Below are 13224 nucleotides of genomic sequence, written 5' to 3'. Positions count from 1 at the left end.
GTGTCTGTGGAACCCTCCGCTATATTTTGCTTATCTTGGACTCTAAAAATTCATTAAAATATAGTGTGTTTTTATAAATTGATGTTGGATTTCTTTTGTTTTGTATTTCTTATTTCATTGTATAGTACTGTTAAATGCTATACACTCATTTCTTTCTTTAAGCATTGCTGCTTGAAGCTATAGCTACTCAGGTTGAGCTTATGGTTTTACATATCATCCTGCTGGACCCAAGAATGTTTCTACAAGCGTATTACAAGGTAATGCCACACAGCCATAATATATAATACAACCAAAACCACACAATATCCACCTTTGTTGGTTACCTTTCAGGTGGATATTCTGGCCAAATGCAGTTTTCACATCCTATTCCTATCAGGAATATTTTGTTGTTTTACAATTCTTTATTCTAGTTTTTCATATAAGTAAAACAGAACGGAAACCATGTTACAGAGAATGGTACAATGCTGCAGGAAGTCAACAAACCTAGGACTCTTTTGTGCATTACAGGAAAACAGCAGGGGCAGACCTGAACAGGAACGCTTCAGCCCAAGACATACAACAGAGAACAGGTGAGTCGGGCTGTTTTACAATTCTTTATTCTAGTTTTACATATAAGTTAAACAGAACAGAAACCATGTTACACCAAATGGTACGATGCTGCAGGAAGTCAACAAACCTAGGACTCTTTCGTGCATTATAGGAAAACAGCAGGGGCAGACTTGAACAGGAAAGCTTCAGCCCGGGACGTACAACAGAGAACAGGTGAGTTAGGGTGGGGGAGAAGGAGGAGAGATGAAGGAGGGGCTGGGACAGACCAGGTGGTGCAGGGGGAAAAGGAGGGTAAGACGTGACAAAAGAGGAGAAGAAGAGGTTGAAGAAAAAAGAAAAGAAGAAAAAAGAAGGGGGAGGGCAGGGGTAGGACATCATGCTACAAAGGGGAAAGAGGAAAAAGGAAAAAAAGGAGGGTCAGGAAGAAGAGGAGGAGAGAGACAGACAAGGGGAAGAGGATGAAGGGGGGGAGGAAGAGAGCAAGTGGGTGGAGAAAAGGTCAGAGACAAGTCCTGTGCAGTTCCGACTACCCTGAGACTGCTGCCATGGGACAGAGAGGGATCAAGAGGGAAGACGGGAGCTGCAGGGGCTGGGGCAGCACCAGGGAGCCACGGAGTACCCAGGATGCCAAGCCCCGAGTGGGCAGCACCAGCTACTCCGTGTCTATCATCTTTCAAGATAGGTACCCAAACCAATAGAAAAGACTCCATTTGGTCCTGCAGGTTAAATATGATATGTTCGTACAAGGCTATCTGGCACCTTGTCGAAAGTCATTCTTCATGGGTGGGAGGGATAGGGAGCACTATTGCAGGCGGACACAGGGCTTACCCATAGCAAGTGCAGTGTGGAGCAGCTGGCCGTTATGGCGGACAGTGCAGGGGCATTCATGAGGGCATGGAGTAAGATCAAGGTCTGGGTGAGGGGCACTGAGACTGGTAGAGTTGCACCCAAAGTGATGCCGACTGCGTTCCAAAAGTGCTGGACAGCGGGGCAGTCACAGAGTATGTGGACCAGATTGCAGCCTTCACTCTCACTACACTAGTAGTTAGAATGGGGCAGCAATCCTGTTGCCCATAGTTTGAGGACTTAAAGAGACAAAGGGCCTGGTTTATATTTTGGTGGAGGGGGTTACTCCATCACAAACGGGATTGATATCCCGTCCGCCGTTTCCAATTCCATTAGAGCCTATGGAACCTGTAATATGGCAGATGGGATATTCGTCACATTTGTGTCAGAGTAACCCCTCTGCCAAGATATAAATCAGGCCCAAAATTACATTTTTTAACTTTGCTGCCCTTGCCCAGACATCCAACTCCTCTAGCAAATCCACCTAATTCTTTGACTCATTCTCCACCTGCCAGAGGGTCTGCCCCTCAATGCATAAACTTTCCTTCTGGGGCAAGGAATAGACATGACCCCTCCTAAAAGGCCCCAGGTCCTGAGATAGGAGACCATAGGGGAAGGCTGAAAGACCTGGAGTGTTGTGCATAGGTGACGGGCGAGGCAATGGCGCAATGGAGGTAGCACCACAACTCATTCAATGGGATGCCATATTCCTCACAGAGTGTTGCGAATGACTTAGGGGCGCCCTGGGTTAACATATGATGGTGGAAGTGTATGCTCTCATTCTCATAGCCTCCACTTCCCCCAATTCCACCTTACACTCTCTCATAGGAGAATCCAACCCCAGGCTACCCCCTTCAATAGAACAACTCCGAAAGACATTTTCGTCACATCTCCAACTCACACTCAATCTTGCACAGATCTTACCTTTTTCTCTGCACCCACAGAAGAACACCACCCTGTCTTCAAGCCAGACCGTGCCTTCGCTCTAATACCCAACTCCCATTATGCTCATCCCTCCACTTATTTAATTGCCACCCTACCATCAAGCACATACTCAACCACTACAATCATCTTCAACATATCTAACCACATAAAAACATTAAAAAAAACACATTAAAAACTCGAATCTTCTATGCACATTTTCCTCTACCTTTGATCAAACTTGCTCATGGATAAACTGGAGATGAAGTATTTATCTTCCTCCAGTCTTCGACTGCACGATGCTCTGAAATGACTGGACATCTTTCTCAGACCCCACCTCTCCCACATGAATACCTAAAATTCCCCCATCAGAAACTTTGATGACCCCCTTCATGACTAACAAAATCAACCTTACCACAACCCCTACAACAATCGACATCTCTTACCCAACTTAGAGACAAAGTACCCTAATCCTACAAATATACACTCTACTACCACTGAGAAAAAGACTTTCAGCCCCTCCTTCCCCTGTTTCTTCAGATGACAGTTTTCTCCTGGCCCACTCTAGCTTTACAAACATTTTATATTCTCCTGACTTCCACTCTCCCAGTTACTCCTCCATTCCCACTCTAAAATGGGACAGACTACCCACTACATGTCCCAGAATTCTCCACCTGAATACTCAAAATGTTGTTTAAGTACCCATCACATTCTTTCCCATTCACAGATTTCTTCCCTAGTTCTTTAAATGCCTGCTACGCAACTGCAGATCAGCATTCAACAATTGCACTAAAATTGCCAACATTATTCTCTCCCACAACCTCAACCCGTCTATTTTTAACCAAAACCTGGCTTTCTGATACCTCCTAAAGCATACTCAACCTTTTGATACCCCTTGGCTTCGACATCATCTGCCAAGATAGGAGGCGGTGTAGCTCTTATCCACAGATCCTCCCTCAAATGTACAAACCTAAAACAAACCCAGGGCCATACTTAGGGCATTCTGGCGCAGGGCAGCACAGCAAGTCACCCTGCTGTGCTGCACTGCGTCAAAGGGAAAGGGCAGGAATGTGATTTTTCTATGGCATTCCTGTCCTTTCCCCTGCACTGGTACCGTTTTGGCAGCCTAGCACCAATGCAGGCAGGGTTGTTTATTGTGTAGGAAGGGGCCCCTTCCTGGAAAAAAACAATCCTGGGAGGCTTTTTCCCCTTACTGCAGCACACATAGGAAAAGGAAAAAACAAGGAGAAATAATGATATTTCTCCTTGTAGTACCTCCCCTGGGGAGGTGTAAAGTTTTGGGGCATTCTCAGGTTTACAAGGTCTTGAAACTCTGGGAATGCATCAAAATCTGTGGGTGGTGTGTGGGAACAACCACCACAACTGCCATGGAACGCTTCCCTAATGCAGAGTAAGGCAACGCAGCGATCTGCGCTGCCTTGCCTCGTCTGCACTGCCTTGCCTCATCTGCGCTGCCTTGCCTTACTCTGTATCTATGAGGTAATTCGAATACCGTGCAAAGTGGATTTCGTGGCCTCATAGATATGATTTAAAGGTTTGCCCACAGTTGTGTCACAAAAAGGGGCGCAATGGCAGCGTAAGGGGCCCGTGAATATGCTCCCCAGTCTCTGGGGCTCGAGTGTCTATAGTTAAACTGAACACATTTCACCAGAAGCCCAGGATTTTCCATACGATTTATCACCTCTTGGGAACAACTTCTAATTTGACATCAAATCAACTGTATTGCTGTAAGATTGACCAACAACTCAAACAGCATCCTCCTCTGAGATTTGAACTTACACTAGGGTGATCTGTGTGACTCAGCAGTTTCCTCCATCTCTTCTCCTGACCAACAATGACCTCAAACAATTTTGCTCCTTCCCCCACACACATAAAAGTATCCATGCTAGACCTAATCATCAGCAGTAGTCATCTCATTAAATACCTACCTCCAATACCAGTACACTGGTCTGACCATTTCTTGATGTCCTTCTCACTCCAATGTACAAAAAACATCTTCTTGCGTCTAAACCAAGAAACCTAGAGCTTAGATTTACCTCTGACAACAAATCCATGTTTTTTCCATTTCTTTATTGGTTTTACAACATGTAGCATTAACAGTGGCCTAGCCAGGACTCACTTAAGTGCCAAGAACATACACAGTGGAGTCACATTAACGCATTTGTCACGCATTTATAATCTGGTACGCATTAAATAAAAGTATTAAAGTATGTTTAAATTATAGACCACCATTGTACAAGTATAGGATATCATGTATGTTTTTGGAAGGATTTGTAGGGGGTTTCCATTTAGGGGGGACAGCCATGTAACACCTACTAACTTATTGTGTCCAACGCATCTGTTGAAGGGCTGTGATGGCATGCGGCTGTGTAAATAATTAAATCTGCAATGGTAGGAACTTGGTATGTATGGTGTATTGGGTAAATGTGTCTTAGACAGAGCCCTCATGAGAGTTATGGGTGCCTCTAGGCTGTTGCTGGTATTGTGATTGGCCTTAGGGCATGGAAGGGGCCTCGGTCCAGCTCTTATAGTCTCATTGCCAATGTTTATTCAACTGAGCAATATGAGATTGCCTAGTGGGAGGTGCTCGTGTCATAAGGCCCTTTAGAATCTGTGTTGGGCACCCCGTCTCACCTTAGTTTCAAGGCCTGTGCCTTATTTCAGATTTAGACACATTTTTATTCATATTTTAGCAAGCCTGCTTTTAGCATTTGTTTTTACAAATTTTATAAGCTGCCTTTTCTAGGAAGGCTGAGTTCACACTGCACGTGTAATCAGCCTTGTAATGCACATGATCTGTACTCTTTGTCCAAGGCTAGGACACAAAAGACATGATATGCTAACTTGTATTTGGCAGCCCAGGAGTCAACTTCTATCTCCGAGACACAGCATTACATCAGAGCTGCTGCTCAAATAAGGCATGCTTCAATATATAAACTAACTTGGGCCCAAAGGTGGTAGAGGGCATTCCAGTCATGACCATCCTGGGACTCTTTCCTTCTGATCGACCGCTTCGCTGATGCTGCAGCTAATTTCTCAGCACCTTGTCATCTGCATTACAGGTAGACCCCTGCTATTCTATTCAGGTATGGAGTTGGTGCAAATCCTTTAGGTCGGATCAGGCAAAGAGTTACAACCACTATGCTCTCAGATTCTGACATAAGGATTTGCTAGGAACATCTAGACTCTCCTGAAACATGCAATAGTGTGGGGTTCTTTATCTTCTTCACTCTTGCTGTCATGTTGGTTACTGTGCTCTATTTCATCTGCCTAACTATCCCAGCACGTGCTTTTTATACTCAATTGTGATTGCTTCAGTAAAACAGATTAGAATCACTTTTGCATTCTGTGTTTCACCTTAACATGCATGAGTAACTGAGTGAAAGGGGTACAATCTGTTTCCAGGACTTCCCTGAGGAGTCAAAGTGTCATGTTAATGTTGCTGTAATCATCTTTTGCCCCGACACATTTGGTGGTCAGGGTGAGGCACTGTGGGATTGCCAGGAATTAGGCCAACAGCTGCCAAGTGGTGTGGGGTGCACTCTGTCTCCCATGCTCTGTGGTGTTGCCACCCCACATTATTACATATTACACAGTCCCATTACCAAAATGGGAACCACATAACACTCGTAACAGAGCACTCAGGGTAGTCATGTGTTTTCTTCTTCCAGGTTCCTAATGTATTGGTCTCAAGTCATTACTCTGACTCCAGTTCCACTATGTCTATTGGTCTATTCATGGACATTCAACTCACTCTTTGGCCACTTCAACAAGGAGTTGTAGGAGGCTGGCCTGGTTTGTATGGGTACCAAAGGTACTTACATCTTATACCAGGTCCAGTTATGCATTATTAGTGAAATGTAGTCAGTGTCTAGAAGCCAGGATGTCTAGGGGTAGCTGTAGCTGAGCAGCCAAGTATTATCTAGGAGACATGCAAAGATCTTGCAATACCACTGTAGTCACACAGTACTCACACACATGAAAGAAAATACTCAGTGTTACAAAAATAAAGGTACTCTATTTTTAGTGACACAATGCCAAAAATACCTTAGAGACTAAACCCCCTTAGAAGGTACGTAATATACACAGTATATACACTAGAATGCAGAAATAGCTGTAAAAACAGATAGCCAACAGTGCAAATAATGAAAATCACAATAGGTTGCAATGGGCCTGGGGGGAACACAAACCATATACTAAAATAGTGGAATGTGAAAGTCGTTTTCCCACCTGGGCAAGTGTAGTGTGTAGAGGGGCACTGGGAGTGTAAGTAAATCCCAAAGGTAAGTAATAGAACCCTCCCCAAAGCCCAGGAAAACAGGAGTAAAACACAGCACGTTTCCTAGAACACACAAGAAGGTGTGATAGAAGATTATGCAAAAACCAGAAGAGACTGCAAGACACCAACAATAGATTCCTGGACCTGAAGACCTGTGGAAGAAGGGGACCAAGTCCAAGAAGCACTGAAGAGACCAGGGAGAACAGGAGCCCGTGCTAACCTGGATGAAGGTGCAAAAGTGGAACCACTGGTGAGAAGACAAAGTCAGTTATCACCCTAGAAGACAGATGCTGGTCCTGGTTGGTGCAGAAGATGTCCCACGCCGCATGGATGATTGCAGTTTGATTTAACAAGCCTTGGTACACGCAAAGCTTGCGGTTAGCGGATATTGGCGCTGCCTGGGACCAGAAGACACCTGGTGGCCTCTACCCAGGAAGGGGAGGCAGAGGGGGATCTCAGCAATTCAGAGATCCCTCAGAAGACCAGGCTGCGCACACAGGAGTCCCACAGCACGGGGACAAAGAAGGTGCAAATGGAGACCCATGCAGCACGACATAAAGGGATCCCATGCCGCCGGAGAACCACTCAGGAAGCTGTGCATCGCAGGATGAAGTGCTGGGGGCCTAAGCTGTGCTGTGCATGAAGAACTTTGTGGAAGATCGCACACAAGCCATGGCAACTGCAAGTCATGCTGTCCACAGGGGTAGTGTCTTGTGTGGGGAGGCAAGCTCTTACCTCAACCAAAGTTGGACAGCTGGACATTGGGACTTTCGGGGTCACTTTAGTCCACCACCCGTGTTGCTGGATCCACATTTGTTGTCAGGAGAGGGGACCCACGCCACCAGTCGTCGCTGCAGAAGGGTGCCTGCTGAAGCAGGGAAGTGACACCTTCACTTCAAGGGAGATTCCTTTGTTTCTTCTGGTGCAGGTTGAAGACAGGCAATCCTCGGAGGATGCAATACCTGTAAACAGTTACAGCTGCTGGCAGGAGCTGATGATACAATGTTGCAGAAGTCGTCTTTGCTTCTTTGTTGCAATTTGTAGAGTTCCTGGAGGGTCCAGATGCAGTTCCGTCTGTAGAAGATGAAGTAAAGGATGCAGAGGATTCCTGCTAGAGTCTTGCAATCCGAATCTGAGTTAACACCCATAGGAGAGACACTAAATAGCCCTGAAAGCTTGCTACACATGTAAGCACCTATCAGGGGAGGGCTCTGACGTCACCTGCTGGCACTGGCCACTCAGATGCTCCCAGAGTGCCCCACCACCTTGGAATCCAAGATGGCAAAACCCAGGGACACTCTGGAGGAGCTCTGGGCACAACCCCTGGGTTGGTGATGGACAGGGGAGTGGTCACTCCCCTTTCCTTTGTCCAGTTTCATACCAGAGCCAGAACCGGTGTAGACTGGATTATGCAAGGAGGGCACCATCTGTGCCCTTCAAAGCATTTCCAGAGGCGCTGGGAGGCTACCCCTCCCATGCCTTTTTACACCTATTTTCAAAGGGAGAGGGTGTAACACCCCTCTCCCAAAGGAAATGCTTTTTTCTGCCTTCCTGGGCTTGAGCTGCTTGAGCAACAGGAGGGCAGAAACCTGGCTATGAGGTGGTAGCGGCTGGGGCTGCCTGGAAAACCTCAGAAGGCTGGTATGGCAGTACTGGTGGTCCACTGTGGAGCCCCCAAAGTGCATGGAATTGTAAAACCAATACTGGAATCAGTATTGGGGTACCATTCCCAGGTTTTAATCACCTTACATGCCCATATTCAGAGGTACCATTGTGAAGCTGGACATAGGTATTGACCTGTGTCCAGTGCATGCTTAAAATGGCATCCCTGCACTCACGAAGTCCGGGATAATGGTCCTAGACGATGTGGGGGCACCTCTGCTGGTACTCGGTGCCCTCACACACAGGTACTTTGCACTCAACCTTCAAGGTTGGAAGGCCTGACATACAGGTGACTTATAAGTGACCTGGTGCAGCGAAAAGGGCTGTGAAAGAGTGCATGCACCATTTCGCTTCAGGCTGCAATGGCAGTCCTGCAGAAGCCTTTGCATGGGCTCCCTATGTGTGGCAAAAGTAGTGCTGCAACCCATAGGGGTCCCCTGGAACTCCAATGCCCTGGGTACCTAGGTACCATATACTAGGGACTTGTAGGGGGCACCAGTATGCCAATTTGGGATGAAATACTGGGTTATCAGTATGTAGTGACAAATTTGAGAGGAGAGAGAGCATAAGCACTGGGGTCCTGGTTAGCAGGACTCCAGTGGCACAGTCAAACACACTGACAACAGGCAGAAATTGGGGGTAACATGCCAAAAAGAGGGTACTTTCCAACAGGTGTGGAGTCAATATCGCATGTGGAAGGCTGCGTGAGATTTCTAGGACATTTCTGTCTGTCATTCGAACAGTTTAGTAAAAATGCTAAGTCAACTGATCTGTTTAGATACTTATCTTCCTTGGACTTGTATGCCAAACAAACATGAATCAGGTGTGACCAAAACCATACGTTCAACTAAAGCAGAGATGTTACTGTGATCTCCCCACAAGTCTGCCCAATCACTGAGCATTCCTAAACATGTGCAAGAAACCTGCATCAGGAATGCCGCCTCTGCGTACATACGTTTTATGTGCCTTGGTGTGAGCTTAATTGTGTGTAGCTAAACCGTGGATGGCATGAGATCCCTTTTATCTGCTGCAAGGCTTTGGCCTATTGTTTATCTGGGAATTGCATCTGAAGGTCCAGCATCCAGTGTTCATGAAACCTGGTGTCTGTTTTGTGGTGATGGGCCAACTTAACAGTATAGGATGCTGTTATAATTTTGCCTGTGTCTCAATGTGACAGTGTTATGTGTAGCGGTAGTGACATGGGTGATTCAGTTCGGCCCTGTCCCGATTGTGTGGTAATCCCAAGTTGCATGGCTTTCTATGTCAGAAAGTGACCTGCTGTATACTGTATGTATCCGTTAGCTCCTGAAAAGACTGTAGTGCTGGCTCTGTAAAGTGATCCACTGCAAGTTCTATTACCACATCCCTCCAGCATGCTGAATCATGATGCCAGCCAACCTCTTGGATTGCTGCCATTTGCCAAAGAGGGATCAATGATACGTATGGGGAGGGTGGTTTGTTACCACATATATACTTATGCCAGCATTTGTGGGATATCTTTGTCTGGAGTGTCTCATGTAGGTGGTTAACCTGGTGTTCGATAACCAGGCGAATAGATGTTTCCTATCTAGTAAACACAGGATGTCTGTTCATTCTGAGCAGGAGGTTGTCCCCAACCAACGCACCAGCCACTGAAATTTAGCTGCTGCGTAATATAATTCATATTTGTGGACACCAAGTCCACCCTTGCTGAGTAGTGGTCAGGTGCCTGTGCCCCATATCAACTCCAATAGGAGCCTGCGCAGCTCAGTGAAGAAGTGTATGGGAGTGTGAGTGTTAGGGCTGCAAAGAAGTACAGTAATCATGCCAGAATGAACATCCTGCATATCGCCACACGACCCACCGGCGACAGCGGGAGCAACGTCCTGAACCGGATGGACCTACATATCAAACCTTTATTTACATTTCCCTTTATGAGGTTGCTGTCCAAGTGCTAAATCTGCATACCTTAATATATGCAGTACATCAAAGTGCACTGTTCCGAAAAGGGAGGTCCCACTAGGAACCCACTGTGAGATGCAGGTCAATCTGGGCACTTCTATAATTAGAAACAAGGACCCCCCACACACCCATGTGGTTGTTATGCTACATCCTCAGGCCTTCTCCTCGTCGGACCAGTGCGGCAATGCCCCACACAGAGTAATCTCTAAGCCAAACTCTAAATCAGACCCATAGTCATCCAGTGCCTCCATGAGCTCTGGGAGTTAGGCACTGGGGTTGCGTGAGTCGATAAGAGTGTTGTCTGCATATAGGGAGATTATATGGTAATCTTTGTGCCCTATTAGTCCCCATTGTTGTACCTGCATGCGTTGACTGCAGGCCAGTGCCACCATGGTGTGGGCAAAGATTAAAAAGAGACAGTGGGCAACCATTCCTGGTGCCCCTTTGTATATCAAAACCATCAGAGGTCAACTGCCCTGTTTTAACTCTCACTATCGGGCCCCCACATAAAGCGCAGATCCTGCTGCAGTATCCCTGGCCTATGTGCATCTTCTAAATGGCACCAATAAGTAGTTCCAACTCCTTGACACTGTCATGAACGCTACCTCCCCTCGGCCTCTACTCTGTCTCCTTAACAACAGAGAAACTTCAGACAGTCTCTCACCATTCGTCTCCAGCAAGAATGATAAAACTAAACTCTCCCATTAAAAACTGAGCTCCTGCTTCCACCTGCAGCACTTCAATGCAAATCCAAAGCAACATGATCTAACTTCAAACTGCTAACAGAACACATACTAGCAATCACGATAGCCATAAAACCATCGTCTCATTTCGCTGATGTCATCCTGGCAAAAACCATAAAAACATGGCCACACCCTTAATCCCTTTCCTTACCCAAATAATCAACTCCTCTCAAAGCGAAGGTATAGTGCCCAACTACTTAAAAGCAGGCTAGATCACTCCACTTCTGAAGAATCCTGATGCAGACCCCACAGACTTCAACAACCTCCACCCGATCTCTAGTTTCCGTTTCGTAGATAATCTGCTGAAAAACTGAGTGGCTCACCAGCTTAACAATTACATTAAAAAAACAACCTCCTTTCATGATCACCAATCAGGCTTTAGACCTGGCTACTGTACAGAGGCTGCTGTGCTAAAAATAGCCGATGACGCTCTCGGCCAATGGAGACCCCTGCCTTCTAGTTGTATTAGACTTATTGTTAGCATTTGACACAGTCAATCGCTCTCTCAAACCCTCTACTTCTGAACCAAGGAGTACTACAATGCTGAATAATACATCCAATACTATTTAGTCTTTATATGGAACCCCTCTACTCCCTCCTGGAGAACGCAACAACCACTTTTCATCTCTAAAAGGATGACACCCAACTTTATATAAGAGTCTGCTCTCCCACCGATCTTACGTACCTGTCAAAAACTCTCAAAATCTCCAGTCATGGATGTCACCCCACGGCTTGAAACTCAACCCCCAGAAGACAGAGTTCCCCCTGTTCTCTTCACCTCATTGTAACAAACTTACAAAGTCATGGATAGCTTCCTCAAATCTTTATGGCTCCACCCCTCTACTTAATTTGAATTTACGCACTCATATCAATGTTATATAAAAAAATGCACAATTCCAAACCATGCTTCAGAAAACGAGCAAATCATTAATCCCTGCTAATGACTTAAAAACGATAGTACAGTCAATGGTCCTGGACTACGGCAATTCTGTACTTAAGGACATTCCTTGAATTCACCTTGCCCCCCTGAAGGCAGCCCTCAACTCTTCTACTCACTTAGTCTCTGGCATAAGATGTTCTGACCTTATCACCGCTATCCTGACCACACTCAACTGGCTCCCCGTTGAAGGAAGGATTACCTTCAAACCGGCCTACATTGTCCACAAAACCCTACCTGAAGGTTCACCAAACTATTGCAAAATTAAGTGAACCATTCCCTCAGAAGTTTCAACTCAATGTGTCTGGAAACCCCAACCATCAAAAAATTGTGAACTCTAAAGAAATCCTTCTCCAGCGCCACCCCCCAAATAAGGAACACCACCCCGCCTACCATCAGGACAATCCCCTCACATATCTCCTTCAAATAGGAACCGAAAATCCTACTCCCATAACATGTCCCAACCTAATTTGCCTGTTTATGAAATGCTTCCTTCTAATGAATGTTTCTTGATTAATTCAGACTTTAATCTCGCATTGTTGGCTAATACTCCATTGTAACTTTGTTATCATATTGTTCTGTTAAGCTTTGTAAAGTGTTCTGATACCCATCAGGGACTGGTTCAAGTTATATCTGACTGCAAATAAATAAATAAACAAATACATAAATAAAATATTATTATCATTGTAAGAAATTGGACTATTTGTTGAAGGGGTGAGATCACACTTCAAAGAATAATCACAATTCTTGTTAGGATGAACCACAAAAGTCACAAAATAAACCTGTCTAGTAGTTTTGGCACAAAAGCAGTCAGGCTTAGCTTGGAGGCAATGCGTCAAGTATTTATGCAGCACTCGAACAGGAATACATTTTTAGAAAAATAAACTACATTATAATACATAAAATGACAACAAAACACCAACACAAAATTAAATTTGAATTAAAAATAGTATCTAAAAGCACAAAGTGCGAAACATGATTATCTGGTCGTGCTAGGCTGCATAAAGTGCAGTTCAACCGCAATGGAGCAGAATTTAGATACAGAGGCTAGGTTCATCGCAGTGCAACGTTTATTTTCTGACTTAGAAGCTTTTCTGGAGAAAAAGTGGTTGTCAATGAGTCATCATCAAGGTAAGCTGCACTTGTGTCCAAAGCAGGGCTTGAAGTTGGTGGCTTGCTCTAAAGCGGAGTCCTGGTGCAGTCAGTGATGAAGGCAGAAAAGGTCAGAGCTGACAAAGTCCAAAGTCTGTGCCTGGAAACCCTCAATGTTGATGGGTTGCTGGCGGGCATCTGTCACAATAAAGCATTCTACATTTTTACCTAGA

At 45.4% G+C, this 13224-nt stretch overlaps 1 protein-coding gene across 1 annotated transcript in view; it reads right to left on the bottom strand.

Moving 5' to 3' along the window:
- Positions 1 to 13224, bottom strand: part of MYPN (myopalladin) — a 2801288-nt gene that overhangs the window by 919106 nt on the left and 1868958 nt on the right. The gene's annotated exons all lie outside the window — the stretch shown is intronic.

Source organism: Pleurodeles waltl, chromosome 6 (assembly GCF_031143425.1).
Source record: "Pleurodeles waltl isolate 20211129_DDA chromosome 6, aPleWal1.hap1.20221129, whole genome shotgun sequence".
NCBI classification, from domain to species: domain Eukaryota; kingdom Metazoa; phylum Chordata; class Amphibia; order Caudata; family Salamandridae; genus Pleurodeles; species Pleurodeles waltl.
This window is presented reverse-complemented; position numbering and strand designations above follow the sequence as displayed.